At 36.1% G+C, this 16,236-nt stretch overlaps 1 protein-coding gene across 2 annotated transcripts in view; it reads left to right on the top strand.

Moving 5' to 3' along the window:
• Positions 1–7,879: 7,879 nt before the first annotated feature.
• Positions 7,880–16,236, top strand: part of LOC107685811 (RNA-binding protein Raly-like) — an 85,250-nt gene continuing 76,893 nt past the window's right edge. For both annotated transcript variants that reach the window (XM_016482540.1, XM_016482539.1), the window contains exons 1-2: positions 7,880–7,985; positions 13,067–13,151. The gene's annotated coding sequence lies outside the window, so the exon portion shown is untranslated. The remainder of the gene's footprint in view (positions 7,986–13,066; positions 13,152–16,236) is intronic.

Raw genomic sequence — 16,236 nt, 5'->3', positions numbered from 1 at the left:
CCAACTGTCATTGGCTTGTTTAGTTAACACTCGAAGGTGATTGGGCTCTCGGGCGAGATCCCAATTCGTCAGTCATGACTGACGTAACGTCGAACGTGACTGACTGAAAGGGAACTAGCAACATTTAGTCTGAAAAGCAATTCTTGATATTCATATCTTGCAAGTTGAACATCTGTATAAAACAGTAGGCATGATATGAAGGCTCAGATAATTGGAATCAGGCCTAAATAATAAATGTAACTAGTAAATAAAAAGGTTTTTACATTATCTGAGGAAAATATGATTGCTGCTACAATGATTCAAAAGTTTGTAAGATTTTTTGAAAGACGTCTCTTATGCTCACCAAGTCTGTAAAAACAGTAATATTGTGAAATACTATTACAGTTGAAAATAGCTGTTTTGTGTTTTAATATATTATAAAATGTCATTTATTCCTGTAATGCAAAGCTGAATTTTCAGCTGAATCTTCAGTGTCTCGTGATCCTTCAGAAATCATTTTAATATGCTGATTTGCTGCTCAAGAAACATTTCTTATTATTGTCAATGTTGAAAACAGTTGTTGTGGCTTTTAGTGTGTTTGTGTGTAGTTGCTAGGGAGTTTTGGTAGTTGCCAGGGTGGTGGATGCAGTTGCTTAGATGTTTTCTCTAAGCAATCCCTGTTGCTTTGAATGGTCTGGTCTTTTCTAGGGTGTTATGGTTGGTTGCATGCTGACCCAAATCAAAAGACCCCCAAGTCTCTGGTATTGTGACTTGAGTCTGTCCTTCAAGCGCCAATAAAGATAATCCATTAGCTCTGCAGTATATAACCGCTGTCTCTACATTATCTTTTCTTGTAAACAACAGCAGGAATGGATTATCAGATTCAATCTATATGTGAATAAGATATGAGGAAACAGAAAATTCAATTAGATCATCCCTAACCAAACAGATGAGCGTGTTTAATTTCTATAACATGTCGGACGTCCACCAGCTGTCACTGAGTCAGTCTGAAATGAAACATTGACAGGTTATCTGAGATAACAAGTTTGTTTGACAGATGTGTGGCATTTGACCAAACATCCACATCTGTGACAAAAATACAAATTTAATCGGAGAGATCAAATGATAATGTGCACTGCTTTGGATTTGAGGTTTCTATTTGCTTATCTAATTATTGCATTCTACTTTTGTTAATTAATTTGTTTGTTTTCTTACTTTGCAATGTTACATTTTTTAACACTACAAATGATGCATATTAACTTGAGAAAGATAAGGGGTCAAAAAAAAAAACCATATAACCCGGCCACCTGAGATAAACAGGGTCTAATTTTGCACTGGATTGTAAAAAAGTTAACATTTTTACCTTCTTTCTTGGAAAAGTGCAACAGAACTTTTTTTTTTGTTGTGTGTGTATGTGTGTGGAAAATTGGAGTTTATCCAATTTTAGTAGGAATATCCCACAAACCACTTTTTGAATGGAATGTAGCATAACATGACAGGTCAGTGAAATCAAAATTTACATAACCATTCACGTTTCAAAAGACAAGGGTGAGTAAATGATGACAGAATGTTCATTTTGGGTGAAATGTCTCTTTCAGACACAGATTTGGGCTATATTAATGTGTTTTCATATTAACCATAACTGTAGATGGATTAACTTGAGTCACACTATAGGTTCATGATCAGTCTTGATTATCAGTCTAAAAATCACTATATTCAAATGACAAACCACTGTGAAATCATCTGCTGCTAATGACTATTGTTTTCAAAACTCAATTCAAATAGCTAATTTAAAGAGTTTACTTTCAGAATTTGAAATCGTATTTATTCTGATGAAAGTTAGTGCATGTAAGCATACCTAAAACTGTGTGTTTATTATTTTTTTAAATTGCACTTTAGAATGGATGTCAGCCAATCAGAATCAAGCATTGAACAGCCTGCCCTGCATAGTATAAAAAAATTAATTATTAATATATTAATAATATATGTAGATATTAACTGGACAATTAACCCAACAAACTAAATTCTGTAAGTAAAATGCATTACAATGTTTAAAAGTGATGATAAAGATATTTAGAATATCCGCTATTCTTTTGACCTTTCTGTTCATTAAAGAATTCTGAAAAAAAGTATCAATGTTTCTACAAAAAAATATTAAGCAGCACAACTGTTTTCAACATTGATAATAAGAAGTAACTGTTTCTTGTGCAGTAAATCAGCATATTAGAATGATTTCTAAAGGATCATGTGACACTGAAGACTGGAGTAATGATGCTGAAAAGCTTTGCATCACAGGAATAAATTACATTTTAAAAATAGAAATAGAAAGGTCTCGAATAGAAAAGTTATTTTAAAATGTAATATTTCACAATATTACTGTTTTACTGTATTTTTCATCAAATAAATGCAGCCTTGGTGACTTCTTTCAAAAACCAAATTAATGTCGGATAATTTAATCAGTGGCCAAATACACCACCCACCCCCAAGTCTTGCTTAACATTTCTCCATTGAATGCTTCTCTCAGAAATGTCACAAAAATGCAATTAATATTGACTTTAAAACTCAATTAACAAACAATCAATTAATAGAATCAATACCTAGCCTTCAAATTTGCTCCAAATAATTTCAGGTTTGTATGTCACAGAGACTGACCGTGCTGAATCTAGATTCATGTCGTGGAACAGTACATCTCTTCACATTAGCTTACAGAACTAGCAGTGTCCTGGTCAAGGGCTCTCCCAAGGACAGCTGTTAGTTGAGAGCCTGTTGATGAAAGGATGCTGTGATTGAAAATTGTACCTCAGATTGCTGCACACTTGGGCATGTGGAGAGTGAAAGACTCTAGATCGGCCTTGTTGAGCTCACCCTGTGGACTCGTGTGCACGAATGAGGAATTAGGAGATGGGAGAGGTAAGATTAGAGGGAACACGTCTCCACCCCAAAATAAATAACCTAGGAGATTTAAAATGGGTAGCTAACCTTGAACACCATTTTGTCAATAATTGTGCAATAATGGAGGGATACATACTAGCAACATACCTTGCTGCATGAACTGAAAGTTTGAACAGCAGTAGCACCACACTCAATTTCAGCATTATTTATGTTAAAGGGGTCATATATATATATATATTGTATTTAGATATTTAATATAGTCAAAACTCTGTCATTCATAATAACATACAACCAAAAACCTATAAATAGAAAGCATACTTTTCAATTCAGGGGCATCAGAACTTGAAGAAAAATACCCATTCAAAAAATTTGTGCTGATAATTTCTAATAATTCAGCCTCTTTTTCTCAGGCTGAGACTGAATCTATTCGTGTACTGAGTGAGTATCATCACTTGTTTGTGCTTGAAGAAATTTAGTATGTTTCGTTTGCCTTCTTCCAATAGTCCTCATTCTCATTCTCCCCTGCCATTTCTATATATGCTGTGTGAACATACCAAGAAAGCTTGTGTTGCCATGTGCACCAGGACATATCGACAGGCAAAAATCTGAGCAAACAAACATCAAAGCCTGAATCAGTTCCACAGTTTTTCATTTTCTGAACCTTTCTCTAAAAGGTTTTTAGATATGTAGAGAACAGATATCTCAGATATGCAGTGCATCATTTGATGCAATTACACTGTTAAATTTCAGTCTTGTACCCTTGAACCTCAAACTCCCATTCAGGTATTAGAAATATTTGCTTTAGTAGGAAGTAACATGCATTATATTTTAAGGTTACAACCTCTGACTCCATGCGTCATTAAGATAGATCCTTGTGCAGCACTGACCTGAGGAAAATATCAATACATTTTTGAGTGGCTCATTAACCTAAAGTTAAACCTAGCCACTGCTTTATGAAAAACATCATAAGAATGCAAACTACATTGTATATTTACACACTGTTTGGGCTGTTTATTGTGTCAATAGGGGTTCATAAAAGGGCTTCAGTTCAGGAGAAAAGCTAATAGACATGGACTAAAAAGCCACAATTTTGTTTTTGTCAATCCATCAATGAATTCAAATGTATTAAGCTAAATCCAAATAATTAAGATAAGCACAGAGATTTTCAAGCATAACATTGGCAAGGCCGCAATAGATTTTAGGAAAAGGTCACAGAGATATGGATGAGCAGCCATCAGACTGACGTTATTGTGCTAGTGGTATGCAAATGCACACAGACGCATTGCATTTTAACGTTTAAAATTCACAACAAATGCCTGATCATGTATCATGTTACACTGTATAAAAATATTTTTCAAAGTCGTGAATAAAGCAAAAATGATTGGAGTGCATTTTACAGTTATTGCAGTTTTTCTACTTCAAAATTTCACATTTAATTCAGTGTGTTGTTTTTTTTTTCTCTTTTCTTTGTAATTGTTTGTGAGATTTACTAGCAATTTTTGAGTGAAAATTGTTTCTACACCATTTTTTTTCCATTGTACTAAAGACTCCGCATCTTTCTTTAACGAATAGTTCACCCAAAAATTGTTACAATTTAGTCTTCTGTCTAAAAATTAACTTTTCACTCAGAAATCGCTAGTAAATCTCAAATAATTACAAAGACATGGCAAGCAATACGCTGAATTAATCTTGTAAAATGTATTACAGTAAACTTCAAAAAATCTTCTTTTTTTCCAGTTGATTTTTTTCCAATCAAAAAGTCACCATTCACATAATATGTGTCCACACAAGAAATCAAGTCATACATATTTGGCACAACATGAAGATGAGTAAATAATTACGGAATTGTCATTTTTATTTCCTCTAACCATTTTGTAAAATGTCCATTGTCTTTTTTTGTTCCATTTGTTCTTTCTTGCTGTTACTTGTTCTCAGAGCACAAAAGTACCTGCAGTGAAAGCCTGGACATCTGGCATTTTCTCGTGTTTGACGATGTGCTAACAAATGATCTCCGGGTGCTGTGGCATCATCTGACCTTTCATTTTTCTACATGCCCAGGACTGTCCTCATTTAAAAGCTCCCTCAATGTTGACTTTAGGTGTTCAGTGCAGCATCCAAGAATAATTGAGACTCCCGATTCGTCAATATGTTTACAGTCAGTGAGGGCCTGTATTAGTTAACGGCTGGCAATGGCTCTACATAATTACCTCTGGATTGACAAGTTAAAACGACCAAATTAGCATTGGATATTTCCACCTGATATTTTTTTAAGCAAGAACAGTGTAAGAGGAAGCATCGCTGTCATGCTGTTGACAGTCCAGACCTCTTTCAGCCGGAATTATTCAGAAGAGTGAGTAATACGGCCATTTATTTCACTGCAAAAATGTCAAACACCCTCCCAAACATGATTCTGGCCTTCAGGCTGAGTTTCAGGGCTACAACCACCTCAGGTTTTTGTGTAACTAAGTTGTTGCTTCTAAAATACTGCAAGAGCATTAGAATTGCCTTTGTGACTAATGACTGACTGGAAGAAAGACGGTGAAAACATGTTAGATGAAATTCCAAAGCAAAATTCTTTCATTGTCTTCTTTCTGTAATGGTCTCTTTTTACAGACAAGCATAACATCACAGCTCTTTTTGATATGGTTGTGGTGTTTTCTCAGAGGACCTGTGTGGCATTTAGCTTCTGTTTCTTTTGCATCACATTTGAAATAAGCAAATCACAGTGCGACAAATCCACACAGATATCCAGTCAGTTTTAATAGGATCTCTTCTTCAGGGCTTTTGTCCCCATTAACAGGATTCATCAAATCTTGAGAGCACTTTGGAGAGAGTTAAACTCTCAAGGGATGGTGTGAAGCTGTGAATTTGGAGGAGATTCAACTGGAGCAGATGTGGAAGGACTAATGGGCATTATTGATGCTTGGATCTTTTTCTCTCTCCGCTGCTCTTCTGTCTTGGGTAGGTTGTTTCCTAAATCCTCATTCAGTTGTTTTCTCACTTACTGGCTTTCCCTTTTCTTTTTCTACTCCGTCGCAGTTGCCATTTTCCTCCCCATACTCCCTCAAAGTGTCACATGTGCCTCTCACCTCCCGTGTTATCATTTACAGTGGCATATCTATATTTATTCGCCCTGATAAATTTTTACTTCCCTCTGAGGAATTGAATTAAAATCTTAAGCTTTCAGTTTAATTTGATCTTGTAGCCCTGGGCTCAAGGCTAAGCTGTAGCTTGCACACAGTATGATGTCTCCATCACAACATAAACAAAAAAAATAGATGTGAAATGGGCGCATAAGCCTCACAGAGATACGGTAAATACCCGAGAAAAACATCTCGGTAATCCTTGCCCTAAGTGTCGCTGTCGGCATTGTCTCATATCTTTGAGAGAGGCATGGCTGCCTGAGTGTATACTGTATAGTGCTGTGTGTTTGTGTGTATACATTTTTTTCTTAAGAAGCTATATAATAGATATGAATACAGTTTGTAATCTGTCAGTCCAACTATTTTCGCCCTTCTAGAAGTCAGTAGTTTTGTAAGCTGATATAGCTTGTTGCATGCAATGAAAAGAGCCGTAGCTTCAAATTGAAATTACACACGAAGTTGCATGTAATACAAAATACCTTTTTAATGTTTTCAATAACACTGCCATACACTATTAAAAATTCAAGTTTTTAATGGCATGGGTGGTTCCATGGAGAACCTTTAACATCCATGGAACCTTTCGATTGCACAAAAGGTTCTTTATAGTGGTAAAAAAGGTTCTTCGGATTATTAAAATGTTCTTCAAGAAATGGTTCTTTTAAGCACTGTTCACTGAATGGATGAAAAAGGATTATTTTATGGCATTTCTGCATGCGAAAATCCCCTTTTGGAACCATTTTTTATAAGACTGCATGTTTTTTTGCAGTATTCACTATGCATACTGTGTACCATATGCAATTGTCATTTCTGCAGAAATAATAGCATATTACTATGCTGTTGTAGACATGGTGTATTATTTCACATAGTATTAAAAATCCCAGGAAATGCAGGATGTTGCTGGAACGTTGTGACAACATGCTAAAATGTTTGACATTATTGTCTGAAGGTTGTCCCAATGCTGTCAGAATGTTTTAACTATGGTTCCGAACCACAAATTAAAATTCTACTAAGGTTACTTGGACAACCACTGTACAACATGTACACATCACGGCCCTGAAGCGAAGCTCGGATGTCAGACTTTTGACATTACAGATATAAATAATATGTTTGTTGGGTTTGAGCACTGGATAGATGCGCTATAGCAGGGCTGTCCAAACTCGGTCCTGGAGGGCCGGTGTCCTGCAGAGTTTAGCTTCAACCCTAATTAAACACACCTGAACCAGCTAATCAAGCTCTTACTAGGCATAGAAACTTCCAGTCATGTGTGTTGAGGCAAGTTGGAGCTAAACTCTGCAGGACACCGGCCCTCCAGGACCGAGTTTGGACAGCCCTGCGCTATAGGAATACCTGACAGACCGTTGAATTATTAACCTGGTCGATTACATGACAGGTAGTTGTGATGTCAACTCAACTCGCCATGCAAAATAAAACATGGTAACAGCAACTCTACACTAGAAATAAATTGGTGTAGAAACACTTTTCACTCAGAAATTGCTCGTAAATGACCTCACAATTTTATGTTCTTAGGTTGTAGCCTATTGCGTTGCAATAAAAAAGAATACAACGCTTTTTCTAGAAGGCTCATGTGACTGAACTATTCATCTCATGATAGTAAATATTATTTTAATGCTATTTCTAAAAAATACTGTTCATTACTTAGGTGCAAAACTTTTTAATTAGCAAATGACCAAGTTTAATTACAAAATTACTGAGTGCAACTTTAAAGGGATAGTTCACCTTTATGGAAACACTATGCAAGTCAGTCAGGGACCAGCAACTGAAGGTGAACTATGCCTTTAAGTAGACAGACTGTGTGTCTCCCCCTGCGCAGTCGCAATGGTTTGCGCCACACCAGCACTGTTTATACTGTTGAGCTGCTGCTTTCCTCAGTCACTGCGCCGCTGACAGCTCCTCCTCACTCTCTCTCTCTTGTTGCTCTTTCCACATTTTTGCTCTCTGACATTTTCACCGGTGAGTACTTTCTTCTCATTTTCTCTTGTCTTCATCTTTACCTCTTTTCTACGTCCTCTTTTGATTTGGGATGTGCTTGCATTTTGTTCTTCTTCTGAATTCAACTGACACTCATCTAAAGCCGGTTTTTAATGTTTTACCTTCTTGGAGAGGGGGGACGTCAGGTTTTGGTTAACTTTGGTTAACGTGAGTCAACTTTTCAGTATATTCATTTCTTTATTTTGTACAATATCCCGTATAGGAGCAAGTGCTGGACACGATTTTGTTTTGCTTTTAAATGTATTTTTCTTTCGTTCTTTGTATTTATCAGTTGGACATGTTGTTGCTGACGAATTACATCAATGAGAAAAGACATTTTTCTTTTTTTTCTTCTTCTTTTTTTTTCTCAGTTTTGAGAGAATAGTTGTCAAAGTTGTGGAGCGATTTTTTTTTAATATATTGATCAAAATTATATTTTTTGTGTATGAGGACTGATGTGATGTTTGTGTTATGGAGCGCGCGTGTCATTGCAACGCAGCGCGCGACTCTCCACTGCAGATCCTGCCAACATTTAAACACGTCTGGATTGTTAAATAACATCCGAAATCTGCTGTTCCTCCGCAGTTATCCATGTTATGCTACTGAGACACCGAAAATGTGGACATGCCGACAGATACTTTGACTTGATTTAATTGACTGGGGTCTGTTTTCCAGGGTCATTCATTCCATGAAATGTGTGCTTTTTCCGTTTGATGAAGTGGTAAAAGTACATTTCTTTAAGATCTGTTAGATATATATTCTAGTTACTGAATGCTTTTTATAAAAGTGACCGATTTGAAGTTTCTTAAAAAAAAAAAGTTGGAGAAACAGGTCTGGATACATACAAAATAGGCATTCTCATAGAGAAAAAAAGAGATTAAAATAACGGTTACACTTTACTTGAAGGGGTGTGCATAAGACTGACATGACACCTTCATAATCATGACATGACACATGTCATGAATATGAAGGTTTTTTTTATGCATGTTTATGACAACTGTCATTAAGTGTCATTCGCTCAGTTATGTCATTTTTAATGCAAATATGACATTATTTGACCTAACCCTAACCTAACCCTACCCCTACCTTTACCCCTAACCATAGCCCATAACAAAGACATCTCAAACAATGTCATCTTTGCATTAAAAATGACATAACTGAGCGAATGACACTTAATGACAGTTGTCATAAACATGCATAAAAGCTCCTTCATATTCATGACATGTGTCATGTCAGTCTTATGCACACCGCTTCAAGTAAAGTGTTACCAAAATAACATATTTGGATTTTTTTGATGGTGTTGGATTTTCATTGTTAAAGACATTGTTTACATATATTAGCACTAGGGACACCAAAGGCGCCCTATTTGTGGAATGACCGTCCAAGCATGTTGTGAAATTGCTTCTGTGATTTCCTGGCTGTGTCTCAAAACCTAGTGAGCTGTCTACTTAGGCAGCATTTTAGGGCATCTTATGCATCTGCAGCAGTGCACAGCTGACTGGAAACATGCTTTATGATGCCAAAAATGCAGTAGAGGTGGACCACCTTGTTTTACCTGGTCTGTTATACTGTAGCTTTGTAATTGCAAAATCAGCTGTAGCTTTGTAATTGCATCTAATTACAAGAGCAACAGGTTGATCTGGAGAAGGTGCAACTGGACTAATAAATGTTTGTGATGTGCAAGAACATGATTTGAAATGCAATGCCACTGAACTAAAATAAAAAATATTCAGAACTCGTTTAAGGTTTGTTGGTCATGTTCGGCCTGAAGGAGTGTGAACTGAACTCATATATACACACACACACACACACACACACACACACACACACACAAAACTTTTCATTAATGAAATGCTGTGTCATAGAGAACAAACAATTTTGTTGAATATAGAGAAGACATACTTCTGCCCATTTTGCCACTTCATGTCACAAGACTTTGTTTGGAAGTCATGGCAAACAAGTAAAATGTATTCTTCTGTCTCTTTTCAATCTCATCCTTCTCGTCTCTAAATATAGACATATATGCACCCACATGCTTTTTTTGAAAGTCCTCCATAACTCCATATGATCTTCAGTGCACGCACTTTCGCTTTAAAAGTCCATTATTGCCAGTATGTGGCCAGGTATGGATTTTAGTATTAAGAAAAGCATACAGTTTGACCTTCCAGTGAAGCACTTTAAGCCATTTCTTCATACATTTTCCACAGTAATACTTTGTATTACTCATGCCTTCCAATTGATGTGCTTCTATTTTTGTTTATAAAAGAGTTTGTACTAGGACTTATTCTCTGTTTACTGTAATGCCATTAAAGGAATATTCTGGGTTATGTACAGCTTAATCACTCTGTCTTTAAATAGCACAGAATATTCTTTTAAGGCTGAGATGTGACCATGTACAGAGTGTTTTTGGGGTGATTTTTTATTGTTGTTGTTTATATTGGTTGGTCCATTACAGTCTTTCTCGGCTTGTACTGCCGTTAGCTTATCTAGAGCATTAGTTGCCTACCTCAAGGACACCCAACTCAAGTTGACCACTTACAGCTACTGAATTCAAATAACGCACTGCAGTGCCAGCACTAAAATTGAGGCTTTTATAAAATAATGGGTACATGCATTAAATTTTATCTACACATTAGGACAAAACTGACAAAGTTTGTATGTTTGAAAGACAGTAAAATATGCCGTTTGCATATGCCAAAAAAAGAATACTATTTACATTTTTATACAAAGCAGGTTTTTCAGAATAGTACAAGTGATTAATCCAGACAATGAAAAAAGTGCTAGTACCAAATTTGAATGATTTGGCGGTTAGTGATTTGCTCAGAAACTTCACAAAAGGTAAAACGGTGGTTTTCTGTTGCTATTAATTATTTCTTGATTTCTAGAAATGTGCATATTGTTAAGGTCATATTATGACCTTGTGACTTCCCAATGTTCAAGATACTAACTATAGAGTAGTTAGCACCACTGATGTGACATTGACATGGCAGTTGGATATATTTGGATTAGCTTGCAGCTTTGTTGTGAAAAGTTCAGATATTATTAGTCATTATACTTTTTTCTTCCATCACAAGCCAGTGGCAAAAATTACTTTAATTCGGCTAAATGTCACATGTGGATGTAAACCATTACTGCCAGCACTGTTTCCTATGATGACACTGTAAAAATGCATGTAATTTTAACTATATTTATATATATCTCAAAGCATTGTTTTATGTATGCTGTTAGTGTTATAGTAAAATATTTTTAATTTTGTAAAAATTAATGTGAAAATTAATTGTGTTCTAATTTCCCTACATGAAACATCATATTTGTTTGGGTCACAAACTGTCTACATTGAAGTGTTTTATGTGCATTTTACGTTATTTGGTTAAAGTTTATTGCAATATCGCAATGATATTTGTTTCAGTCTTTGCTATTACAGTAAATTACTTATTTGAATAGTTCAAATGGTTTGTATATTACCTAACATTCTATAATTTCATGCCAAAAACAGTATGCAGTCACCAAGACGGCATCCTCTAATGTCTGTAACTTCACCACTGTTTTTTTTTTTTTTTTTAAAGAATTAGACTGTTTGATCCTAGATTTTTGCCATTTCAACTCCTGTGTTTGATGTCGTCTAAAGTTTCTTTTTCTGTTAATGTCTCTGAGTGATGTTTTGGGGAGGATGCGTGGCGTGACTGTCAGTGCTTAATGCAGCAGAGGGCAGTGGCTGAGTGGACGTGATATCGTATGACTGGAATGCTCCTCAAATGTCAGTGGCTGCCGCCACCCAAACAACTAATCCCACGATAAAGCCCCTGCGACACATTCAGAATTAAACATCAGAACTGTGCTTAGACTGATCGTCCTCCACTCGACTCTACATTTGGCTGGCCTTGATGTGAAACAGGCTTATGTTTGTCAGCATCTTCATGATTGAAATGATGGAATATCTCAAGTTACTCACGAGTTATGCTGTCAATGGAAGTTTCCATTAGGCGTGACTGTGAAAGAGGAGGCTTATGATGAGGGTCAAGAGAGAGAGACATTGAAGTGAAAAATATCACTTTTTTCAAACTGAGCTTCCACTGGAAAATTAAATTTGGCTGTGCACTATTGGAGAACAAATTTCATCATGCATTATTATTATTACTCATACTGTACACCCTTAAAATTAAGCTTTTTTCTCAGTAGTGCTATAGAAGAACCATTTTTGGTTCCCCAAACTTTTTAGTGAACAATTCTTAAAAGATAAATTTTTTTTTTAGTTTGAAGAACATTTTAAAAAAATCTAAAGAACCTTTTTCCACTATTAATAACGTTGGAATGGAGAATAGCATTGGAATGGAAAGTTTCTATGAATGTTACAGGTTCTTCGTGGAACCATACAGTGGCATGCGAAGGGTTGGGAACCCCCTGCAGAATCTGTGAAAATGTGAATAATTTTAACAAAATAAGAGAGATCATACAAAATACATGCTATTTTTTATTTAGTACTGTCTTGAATAAGATATTTTACATAAAAGATGTTTACATTTACTCCACAAGAAAAAAATAGCTGAAATTATTAAAATAACCCCATTCAAAAGTTTGGGAACCAAGGTTCCCAAACTTTCGCATGCCACTGTAGATGCCAAAGAACCTTTATTTTTAAGAGTCTTCAAACACTGAACCATAATTATTCAAATTGCCATCCTGCACTGTTTGTGTTACAGACATGAAGGATACATAAAACCTTGCAGCTTGTTGAGGAAAGGTGTACTTACATTTTTCTAAGCAATAAAGCTTGCGATTTTTCACTTGGGATTTGAGCCATATCTACAGACTGTAATATCACAGAGACTTACTCTTTTTCAGTTAGGCCAGTAAGAAACCACCCAAAAAAAACATAGAAACTGCATAGCAACATGCTAAAAAGCACGTAAAACACAACACAACATTAAGGCAGTGAGGTTTGCACAGGGAGGCACCACTCATTTTTTCTCAGAAAATGTAAAAATGTCTTATTACTCTTATGCACTCATGTTCAGCTGCTGAAATCCTGCTACTATAGGTATTTGCTTTGTTTTGAACCACAGGATCCCTCACGCACTCCAGGTCACAAGCGCTGGGACCAAGCAGCATATCCGCATCCGTCTCCTGGTCACAGAAGAGATCTGAGAGGTACGTGCAACTTCGGTTCCCAAGCCTGAGTCTCTACAAACATAGATTTAGCAGTGTTTGATCTGAGCGGAGGTGTTAAAGTTCAGCGTTTATACTGACAAATGTTAACAGGGCTTTTGTGCAGAACTCTCATTGGGCACAAAGCAGCACATGTTCTCTGCTAATACTGAGTGGGGATTTTAAAGCCACTGCAGGTTTTTACACACACATAAGGGCTGGTTCACACAGAACATGTTTTTGCGTTCCTCTGTGTGGCTTTTTAATTGTCTTCGACTTCTGTGCTGTTTCTCACTGCTTTCTCATGCTTGAGCATCACGTTTTTTAGATAGAAGTGCAAATTTTATAAATGCATCTTAAGACCCTTCTTCTGCAAGTGGATACTAATCTGCGGTTTCCCACGTTTCTAAAAGCAAAAACATTCTGTGTGAATGGCCTCTAATACTGCTAAAAACTGGTTTGTCTGAACTTTTAGTGGTTAAATGATTTTGTTGAGTCTATTTTGTGCTGTTTTCTGCAGGTCTTTCACCATTGGTTTATCACTGTTGTCATCTGAGATGTTTTTTGAAAGCATTAAAGAGGTAGAAAATTTACCTACCCTCAGGCCATCCAAGATATAGATGAGTTTGTTTCTTCATCAGAACAGATTTGGAGAAATGTAGCATTACATCACTTGCTCACCAATGGATCCTCTACAGTGAATAGGTGCCGTCAGAATTAGAGTCCAAACAGCTGATAAAAACATCACAGTAATCCACTCGACTTCAGTCTGTTTAAAGTTATTAATGATGGATTTGTTTATTAGAACATGCAGCTTTTCATTTCACAAGATGTTAACTGATGGACTGGAGTCATTTGGTTTTCTTGTGGATTATTGTGATGTTTTTATCAGCTGGACTCTCATTCTGACGGCACCTATTCACTGCAGAGGAACCATTGGTAAGAAAGTGATGCAATGCTAAATTTCTAATCTACATCTTGGATTCTCTGAAAGTGAATACATTTTCAGAAAATGTTAATTTGGGGGTGAACTATTACTTAAAAATGTCCAAGGTGTTAAATATCAGAAAACCAGACTGTTCAAATCGTTCACCGACAGAAGTTGTTTCTCTTTGGCTAAAAAAGTGCTCTTTGCAAAGCCTAGGGCTTTTCACAGAGACAGGTGTTATTTCTCAGGACAACTATTTCAGCGATATCTGTCAGATACAGTAATAAGTACATTTTATATGTGTTATTAAAAACATTGCTTACAGCACCTTTAAAGTTTAATAGCCAAGGCATAAGGAAAGGAAATATCACAAATGAGATCTCTAATATCTCAGCTGTTTCACCTATACTGTGGTCAGAGATTAAAAGAAGTGCAAACAGAGAGTGTTGCTAAAGTTTCCTCCTTTGAGACATTTCCCATCTAAAGTCTCCGCTAGAGTTTCAAAAGAGATCATAATAAGTGCTCCGATTACCAAAGTCTGCAATTCGTCATCAGATGTGAGCTTTCAAGCCCACGCTTTCTGAGCTATGCTAGATATTTAGTATTACTATATATTTACAGTTGTCTCATTTATATCTATTTTTTATGTCTCCTGAGAAATTTTAAGAGACATTTGAGGCAAATTTGATACTGAAATGATATATAATAGAATTCCTAATCTTCTGTTCTGAGCAACCTCTAAACAATAAAGTTGGCCTTTTGGAGAGTTTCATTTTAATAATACAGCATGCATACTGTATATAGACTGTGTATATATACACAGTCATAAAGCCAAGTCATAAACTGTTGGACTGAAGTGGTATTTTGTGTATGAGATTTTGTTTATAACATCTGTGTGATATCTGTAAATTAAATTTTGATCTTTTCAATGCATGTATGTAAAATCGTTCTTCATTCAGTCACTAAACAGCAAACAATCTTGGGAATATGATTTGCAAATTTGTTTTGAATGTGGGTGGGCTGAATATTTTTAGACGAACTGAGCTAAATGTGTTTGGCATGAAAGTCTTGAATGAGCATTAATTAGAGGAAGCACTGCAACAAGGTTGGCCTCGGTTTGGCATTTTAGACAAGAAGGTCTGGAACGAGGATCTCGAGGAAAAGGTTTTGAATGGTAAATGTGCATCAGAGATGTGGCGAGCAGATTCCGGCAGTGATTCGAGCATCTCTTTCTAATCAGCACTAGCTAAGAAAGGGCATGTGAATTATAGATGCACCTCTGTGAAAATTTCATGAAAATGTTATCCATGCGTTCAGATATGTCAAACACCGACCGCGACATTGGCCAGGGAGCATGGCGAATCATGCTTACTGAGAAAGAGAGAGGAGGTTAAAGGAAACTGTGCGCCGCTTCACTTTAAGTTAAATTAGCAGTCTGAATTCAGTCATATCTACGGAAGAAAAGACAACAAGTTCTTTTGAAGTCAATTTCATGAGCTATTTCCATCACCTGCCTCACCAGGACTGCAATTAGGCTCATGCTTTGCAAATCAGACCCAATTATGTGCGTTCAGTAAAAACACATTTTTTTGAGTAAGAACAAAATGAGCTTGCAGTGAATATATCTGATGTGTTTCATGGAAATGAGTAGGCCTTTCCTCGGAACGCTACCCAGATGGGGAGCCATGTCCAAAGGTTAAATTGGGATTTTGGGGTTGGGCAAAAGCATTATTATGTACACTACCATTCACAAGTTTGCGGTCAGTAGGATGTTTTTTTTTTTTAGAAATTAATACTTTTTTTTTTCAGCAAGGATGCATTAAATTGATGAAAATTGACAGTAAAGCCATTTATAATGTTACAAAAGATTTCAATTTTAAATAAATGCTGTTCTTTTGAACTTCCCACTCTTTGCCATCATAGAAAAAAAAAAACGTTTTAATTGTACTGTTTTTACTGATTTTTTAGCCTTGGTGAGCATAAGAGACTTCTTGAAAAAAAAAACGTACCAACTCCAAACTTTTGAACTGTTGTGTATATTGAAACCTTTTATTATTATGATGAAAGTTTACAGTAAAGTAGAGCACGTTTTGCATTAAAATGAATGGCAAAACGTGTGCCACTTTAGTACCCTACAAATATTTAGTAGAAAATGAACAG

Source organism: Sinocyclocheilus anshuiensis, unplaced genomic scaffold (genome assembly GCF_001515605.1).
Source record: "Sinocyclocheilus anshuiensis isolate Anshui unplaced genomic scaffold, SAMN03320099.WGS_v1.1 scaffold822, whole genome shotgun sequence".
Classification (NCBI taxonomy): domain Eukaryota; kingdom Metazoa; phylum Chordata; class Actinopteri; order Cypriniformes; family Cyprinidae; genus Sinocyclocheilus; species Sinocyclocheilus anshuiensis.
The sequence above is the reverse complement of the archived record's forward strand: the minus strand, read 5'-3'. Positions and strand labels throughout refer to the sequence as shown.